Source organism: Pleuronectes platessa, chromosome 15, assembly GCF_947347685.1.
Source record: "Pleuronectes platessa chromosome 15, fPlePla1.1, whole genome shotgun sequence".
In the NCBI taxonomy this organism is placed as follows: domain Eukaryota; kingdom Metazoa; phylum Chordata; class Actinopteri; order Pleuronectiformes; family Pleuronectidae; genus Pleuronectes; species Pleuronectes platessa.
The window spans coordinates 9551976-9560752 of NC_070640.1; positions in this window are offsets into that span (position 1 = coordinate 9551976).

Genomic DNA, 8777 nt, shown 5'->3' on the forward strand with positions numbered 1-8777 from the left:
TTTTGAACAAATGTCTGCTCACATATTCTTTCTCTGTCGCCTTAGGGACAATGTGAGAGTAATAAAACACGACCAACTTTTATCACCGCCTCACAAAATGTACCAGGATTTTACTCCTTGTTACATTTTCTTCCTTTAGCTCGTCCATTTGGTCACACTCTCCGGTCTGTACCTTTCATATGACACGGTGCACAGCCGTGTGGTAAAGAGCTACAAGACAACAGCACCGGGGTGAGGGCAGGACAGGTGGTGGAACAACCTCTCACACGGCCTTTGTCCAGTATATCCCAAATAACCTGTGTTAGATCTAAAGAACCAGATCACCTCTGTGGGCCTCTGCTCCTCTTCGCCTCCAAGACACAGGAGAGAAGGGGGCAGGGCTTTGTGCCCCCCCACCCAACGCACACAGAGACATTTGGAAATACAATATATGTTCAACTTTTTTTCATTACCAGTGTCAGAAAAAGAAGAGGAAAACCAGATTGATATAAGAGTTTATACAGTACACCATAGAACTTACTGGAACTGATGGTGGATCAGGGTTGGTAAGGGTTGATAAACAAAAAAACTAATATACAAGTGAACAAAGTAAGAGTCCTTATATCCTTTAAAGTTTCAGCTATGTGCACAGGAAGAAGGTCTAGTAGAACAGAAGCTGTTGTGATGCTTTTCTACAACTGATAAACCGCTAATAACAAGGATCTAGCACAGTACCAGTACATTTGTGCCTACTACTTGGTTACAGGATGGAGTTGTTGTGATGTCCTACTTGTTTTGCAAACATATTGTAAAATGATGCATACAACTACAAAATTAAACTTTTAGTTTATTATACAGCTACGTGAATTGTCTTACAGGGAGAACAATAGAGGGGGTAATGCATCTATAAACAATCAGCTGGCCTGTGGATGCAGCAGACTATCGCTCACCAGTGGGTTTCTGTCCGGTTGACCTTGTGGCCATCACGATTTAAATAGTGCCAGGAAGTTGAACTTTGTAAGAATCCTAACCGGCTCATTCTTCCCTCATGCCCAGGCTCCAAAATATGCATCATCACATTTTCAATCTCAGCGATGCACGGCCGTCATCCTGCAGTTTCTTCTTTGGTCTCTTTTTTCTGCCTCAGACTCTTTTTACCAAGTCAAGATGGGAGGGGGGGGGGGGGGGCACCACAATTAATTGATTATTTAGTGCAATCATGTATATTATTTAGTATATCCTGTAATGGCCTAAACGGTGCTACATCTTAATTCTGAAAAATTGCTCATTACAATTACTCTAACTGATCTTGACTCTTTCTGTGGCACTTGGTGTCCCACAAACATCTTGTGATGAGTGTGTACATATCGGTGGCAACAGACGTTTAGCTGAAATGCTGGAGCTGCTGTTTCTGTGTTTGTGTGTTTGTGTGTGTGTGTGTGTGTGTGTTACAAAGCTGCAGCCCCACAACCCTGCTAAACCCCCTCCCACTAGACTGGATTGTACACGCTCAATGATGGAAGGAGACAGCGCCATGGCTTCTCATCCGTCTCTGTCCGTGTACACGCTGCAGTGTTTTACTGCTTGGAGGGACAACAGCACTTTGTGTGTATAGATATGTGGGAGGGTGTGGGAAGGCCTGTATGACGACATGCATATATTTAACGCTTTAATATTTTTGGCTCTTTACACTTTTCTCTAAAAAATAAACCAGTCTTGGGTTGACTGTAAACCTTTCTATTAAAAGTATATCACATTATTTAATTAAATTGAAGTGAACAGCAAGCTGGTTGACACTTGCCTGCCAATTTCTGTGACATCAACCCCATGAAGTCATGTGATTCAGTCACATGATGTCCATGCTGATAGTAAAAGTCCTTTTAACTAGATTTTATATCAACAAACGGTTAAAATATGGATTTAAACATACACAAATATATACAGTATGTATACCTCATGTCAAAACTGTATATAGCAGCCCTGATGTTAAACAGCATAAGTTGAACAAACATATGTATATGGTTTATAAAAATGAATATTAATAACAGTGTAATGCAGTTTAGCTGACCAACATGACACAGCACAAAACAAGAGGGAAACTAAACTGCAAAAAACAGTCACAACAACAAAGTAAACATGGTTTATTATGCTTGTCTGAGAATATTTTTTAGTAGTGTGTGTGTGTGTGTTTGTGGGAGGAAGGTGCCATTGGACCTTCAGTGTGCCGCAGCCACAGAAGAAGAATGGAGGGAGGAAGGGTCCTTTTCGGAGGACGATGACCGATCACTGGTATTGGATGAAATCCCTCATTTTACAGCACGGTGGATAAAACACTGACTGCTCAGCTTCTCCTCTTGTTTAACACACTGTCAATTTCCACCTGAGCGAAAGTGCTGATCCTTTATTAAATTAACCTATTAAATGAGCTTCATTAACGGAGGGAGGGATAGACAGTAGAGGAAGTGGAGGGAGAAGCGATTAAAGGAAGATTTCTTGACTGAGGTGAATATGAATTGGATTTTTTAAAGGTATGCGGTTTGATTCTTTTTATATTTCAGGGATCTCGTCTTTTTTTGTGTTTTACATTTAGGTAGAAGAGGCTCTGAAGCTCAAGGACACTTTTGACAAGATGCCCACTGCTGATGGATGTGTGAGGCTAGATTAAAGTTAACAGGAAGGCCACTTCTTCTTTCAACTTCTCATCAATGCATTAGAAAGACGCTTTCTTTTCGCACATAAAATGAATTCCGAGATCAATGCCTATCAGACCTCAGAGTCAAATTACCATCCTAAACAATCTCAGGCCCTTTCTTTAAAGGTTCCTGAATATGGATCGTGGCAAAGCAGCAAGAACCGTGGATGAGAGGGGAGGCGCGTGAGGAAAGTTGTGACTCACGTTGTGTTTCAAAAATCCAAGACGAGGAAAAATAAGAAACATGCAGGCACATGTGCCAGCGGGGGCACAAAGGTGTGATATACGTACACACATGCTTTTTCTGTCTCTCTCGCTTTCTCTTTCTATGTCACTCCGTCTTCCACTTCTTTCATGGAGGCCCGCTTTGTTCCCGAAATAGCGACGGAGAGCCGACGACGTGGCTCCGCCGCAAATCTCAGACGCTGACAGAGACGGTGACATCGGACTTGTTTACCGGCACAAGCTATTCCCGATAAAAGCACATTTCTTGTTAGGGTGATATTCAGGATGAGTTGTTTTTTACGCTCCTTCCTTTACCTAATGACAAACGGAACAAATACACAACACGTTTGTTCAGTATTCAGAATATTATAATGGATAAAAAGGACATCACGTTCACCACAAATCAGTACAAGATGTTTTATGCTGGGGTCTCAAATTTGCATCATGCAATTTCATGATCAAATGATATTTGATACTTTGTGATGTAGATTAAATCTGGCTTCTAAGAACTGTTAATGCTGTGTTCATGTTTGTTTAGTGGATAGAGTACTGACATATACATCTTCAAGTAAACACAGTCTAGAAACGAAAAAAGCATCAGTATAGTAGGAACAGAGTGTTTTACGATTCTACCTTTAACATAGTATTAAATAATATTGACATAAGAATATACAATCCTAACTTTACAGCAGTAAAATGGAGCCAAGACATTTTAAACAAAGACAAATACTCAAGTCGTAATCCTTCTCCCATGTCAGAGTGACTGAGGAGGCGAATGATAGTCAACAGCTTCCAGAAGTTTATACAGGACATTTAGCACAGGAGACATTTTGACTAGACACAGTGGAAAAACATTTATAATGGCTGTGTTGTATTCAAGTGTCTGAGTGAGCCATGTCAGTGCGACAGTGAGACTACAAGGTATCAGGACCCTGGATCTGTAGCAGCTGAAGACAGTCAGGCCACTGCAGAGTTTTCTTCCTGTGACATGTCGAGGCGTCCTCTGTGAAGAAGGAGGCTTCAACCTGGAATGTCATCATGAAAACACACTTGTTGACTGTGACCTCCATTTTATCTGTAGTTCTGTTCCCTGAACCACAGGAGAAGAAAGAAACTTGATTTGAGCAATTCGCTGTTTAGCTCACAAACCTGTTTCTTATTAAGTTACCTCACTACGTAACGTAACGAATGTAAATATTAACATTAGTTGTCCTTTGACGTGTCCATTTGCATCAGTGGGAGCTTTTCCCAGTTCCAGCATCAGGTCCACCATGTTCTTGCGTTTAAGACAGGTAGTGTTTAGGTAACTGGTGAAAGCTTTGCTAATATACTCACTATTTTCTTTAATACCAAAATTAACATGTATGCAGAATCCTTTTCTTCCTAGGATTTGAAGACTAAAACCCACATGTTGGTGGGTTTTTCAAACTGTGGAAAAAGGGGCTTTTTGGTGCCGCTCTCCTCAACCACTTCCGCACATCTGTCCTGCAGCTGGACGCCGCCACAACCCCCCCCCCCCCCCCCGAACGTCACCTTCTCTTATCCAAATCTGTCAGCTGGTGCCATCGTTCTTTGAAAAGCAGACAAGACCGTCTGTGCACTGCAAACCAAATGACATCAAGCTGTTTTTATGAGTCTGTTATTGTGGCCACTTTACACGTTTGAACTCCAGTATCACCTCCTCAAAACCCCCCCAGAGACATTCTAAAATGTATATCTCAGAGGACATGCAAAGTAAACAGCCCGCTGACGCAGGGCAAACAGAGGCGTCCAGGCTGAGTGTGGCTTCCACGATGGAGAAAAATCGAAAGTAATTTGGCCCCATTCTGATGGGATCCCGCAAGTGATATTGAAATGACAAGTCAAAGCGGAACAGTTGCTTTTCATTTTAGCATATTAATTACACCGAGGGAGTGACAGCAACTAATGAGGATCATTGCAGGGACCGATCCCTCTGTGCCAAGCCGGCTCTCGGTCAGCCATAATGACCAAGATTCACATCTACAGTATTGATCGGTCTCCGGGCTGTGGCACGGCCGACAGTCATTTATAATCCCTCGCTGCCGCCGCTCCTGATCTCCTGCCCCTCTCCGTTAAATTGTTTCGTTCTCTCCGCAATCTGATGGGGAGAAAAAAACCAGGGAGGTTATTAGGGCCCGAGCACCGAATGGTGAGAGGCCCTATTGAATCTGTAAGGATTTTTATTATTATTATTTCCCTTTCGGGGGCTTTTTCAGGGTCTAGACATGCTCAAAAAGTTGTGAAACTTTGCAGGAAATTCAAGGTCTGCGGACAATTTAGTATTCTGGAGTAATTTGAATTGGGCGTGGCAAAATGGCTCAACAGCGCCCCCTGGAACCAGCCCCTAGGTTTCCACATAAGCGATTTTCCCCAAAATCTAGACACTGGTGTAACGTGACTAATCATAGAAAAAAGTCTATTGGAGCATTATGAAAAATGCAACAGGAAGCCCGCCATTTTGGATTTAGTGGCCATTTTGGCCAAATTCCACATTTTTACTTTAATGTACTTGTCGTAGAGCTTTCATCAGATCAACTTAAAAATTAGACGGGTGTCATCACAACAAGATTGAGAAAAAAAATGATCAACGGAATTTTTTTCCGTCACTTCGTGTGACCGTGGCGTGAAGTCAAAATTTGGTTCCACGCCATCAAAACACGTGCATCTGTATCTCGAACATACATGGTCCAATCAAGTCCAAACTAGACATGTAAGAGAAGAGTCCCGGCCTGATGACATCTACACAGAAATAATGACTTAAAATCACAGCGCCCCCTGGTGGCACCAGGAAATGTCTTGTTTTTTGCTTGTCTTACACTTGGATGTATTCCTCCTCATCCACTGACCTCAACCATGTCAAACTGTACCAAATGGGTCTCAAGACATTGATAATGAAGGCATAAGATAACTGTGACTTTTCGTCAAACGCCATATTAATGGCGTGGCATCAAAGTTCATCACCTCGCCGTGAAACACGAAATTGCTTTAACTTCAGTGTTCATGGTTCTATCTCACTCAAACTACATGTGTGCAACAACATCCCCCCCTTGAAGATTTTCATATGGTTTTAAGGAATGGGCGTGGCAAAATAACTGACTAGCGCCCCCTAACGGGCAGCCCCGGCACTACGCTTGGCCGACATGTACAAAAATCGATTTGGGCATGTGTCTTTTCATAACAAACAAATAAGTCTCTTGGATAGATATGCTAGACTAAACAGGAAGCCCGCCATTTTGGATTTAGTGGCCATTTTGGCCCTATTCCACATTTTTACTTTGATTTACTTGTCGTAGAGCTTTCATCAGATCAACTTCAAATTCAGATGAGTGTCATCACAACAAGATTGAGATAAAGACTGATTAAGGGATTTTTTTCCCTTCACACCGTGTGACCGTGGCGTGGCATTAAAGTTTGGTTACACGCCATCAAAACACGAGCATCTGTATCTCGAACATACATGGTCCAATCAAGTCCAAACTAGACATGTAAGACAAGAGTTTCGGCCTGATGACATCTACACAGAAATTATGACTTGAAATCACAGCGCCCCCTGGTGGCAACATGAATTGACATGTTTTATTCTTTGATGAACTGCTCCTGGCTGCTTTAAGATATACAGCTCAAATGAGCTCAGTCAAGTCATTGAATCAAGGTCAGAATTGTGACATTTCCTCAAACCATTTAAACATTGAGGTGCGGCGAAGGATCATCCTTCGCCAAAGGACACGATGTTTTCATAAGTCCACTGTGCATTGTCCTATCACTACCAAACTTCTGTCACATGATAAGAGTACAAGCCTGAACAGCTCTATGTGTCAATATTTCCTCAGTGTCATAGCGCCACCTACTGATTATCCATGAAACAGGAAGTACTTTGTTAATCCACACTGCCTTATCCAACCGGCTCCAAACTTCTGACCTATGATCACAATCCTGATCTGAACAGGTCCATATATAAACATTAGTTCAGGGTCATAGCGCCACCTACTGATCAGTGTGAAAATTACATTGTGGTAAAATTTTCCAATTGACACGAAACTGCTCACGCTACATCAGAGCGGCTACTTGAACAGATCTATAAGTCTGTGTGTAATAATAGTGATGGCGCCACCTACTGGCAAACCTACTGCCGCAGAGCGCAAAACGCATGCAACGTGGAGAAGTGCATGCTCGATCGATGATGTGCGCTTAGTCATCGATCGCTCTCTCCACCGACCGCAACAGGCTTCAACGTGCGGGTGCTCGGGCCCGCAAGTGCTACAACGTAGCCCTAGTTATATGATTGCAATTCAAATGTTTGTTTTTATTTGCATGTCTGCTACAAAGCAGGAAAAAAACATCAGAATAGCTGCGTTCCCCCAATGGATCATGAATAGAATGTTAAAAAACCTGGAAGTCTCATGAGTGTAGGAGTAAAAGAACAAAACATCCGCTTCTCTTTTATACTCGTCTTAATTTGCAGTTTGATGTGCAAATCAGAGCGATAACAACAAACAGGAACATCGTGGTTTACAGCATGAGTGAAAAATGCTAATGTCAGTAAACTGTGGAGAATCTAATTTGTCTGAAATTAAAGCCACTATTGTTCACACATTACACAGAAATCCCACTGTTCCTAACACCAACACATCCTTGTTTCATAGACTGTCCTTAAATATCACAAGAGTGTTGATAGAAAAATCTTCTCTAAAAGAACCATTTGCTCAAATGCCCTGTGTCAGCTACAGCGTCTACTTAAACTGCATGTGATGGGGTGAAAGCTCAATGATGCAAATGTCGGCAGTGATAGAAGAAACGAGGTTTAGTGCTGCTTCATGATCTTGTATGCCGGTTTTTCAGTCAAGTTTTGAAAGTGTCTGAGGCCAAGATCGGAGGCAAAGAATCGTGTGAACTCTTAAAAGATGCTATTCAAAAGGTTGACTGGCTCATTGTAGATAAATATCTGGGAGATATCTAGAAGATAACTACAGCCAATCAGAGCAAGGGGTGAAGGTGATGGAGATACGTGTAGTGGTGACGGTTCCCCGGAAAAATGTAGATATAACTATTAAAAATTAAGCTATTTTAGTTGCATTCTTAATAGCAAAGTTGAAGTTTACTACCATGTTTTGCTATTTCAATCGGGCTGTGACGTGAAATCAAGCGAACTGTTTCACCTCCTCCAGATTCATGCATCATTCTCTGGTCAGAATCAATCAAATTCAATGTGTCTCTACTTGTGTGTGTGTTCCTGATCAAACTATTTTTGGAGAACAGACATACATAGTCGGTGGGGGGGTCTGTTTGACCCACTCTCCGCAGCCTGATGTGTAGCATGGACTCACAACCACTCAGACTCATGATCAACAGCGAGTCGTATAGGGAGCACAGGACTTTGAAAATCATGTTATCTAAACTTGGCAATCGTCAACGATTTTGTCTCACAGAGCTTTTCCTAATGTTTAATTCATTAAAGATCATATTTAACGATGTCTTCAAAAGTGACTTGTATTTTACTTTGACGAGTCAGAAGTTACAGTGCATTAAATCCCAGTTGTTGGTGCAATCTGCTCCTGCAGAAGTCATGGCCCTTCAGACTTTATTTATAGCCTTTAAAAGGGGAGAGTTAAAGTTTTCTATCGTGGGTTCTTTCCAGTTCCTGAAAGCGCTGCTGCCAATGCTGCAGCCGGTGCCTCTGCAGCTGGAGCACATGGCTTTAAGCCTGATGTTGGCAGCCGTGTGCTGGCTCTGAGCTGACCCCCCCGCTCTCTGACAGCTCTGGAGGTATTCTACCACTATTTAATATTATTTTTTGGGATCATTTAAACACGCTCCCTTTTTTTAAATATGTAAAAAACGTATATCCTGCTGGTCGGTTTGA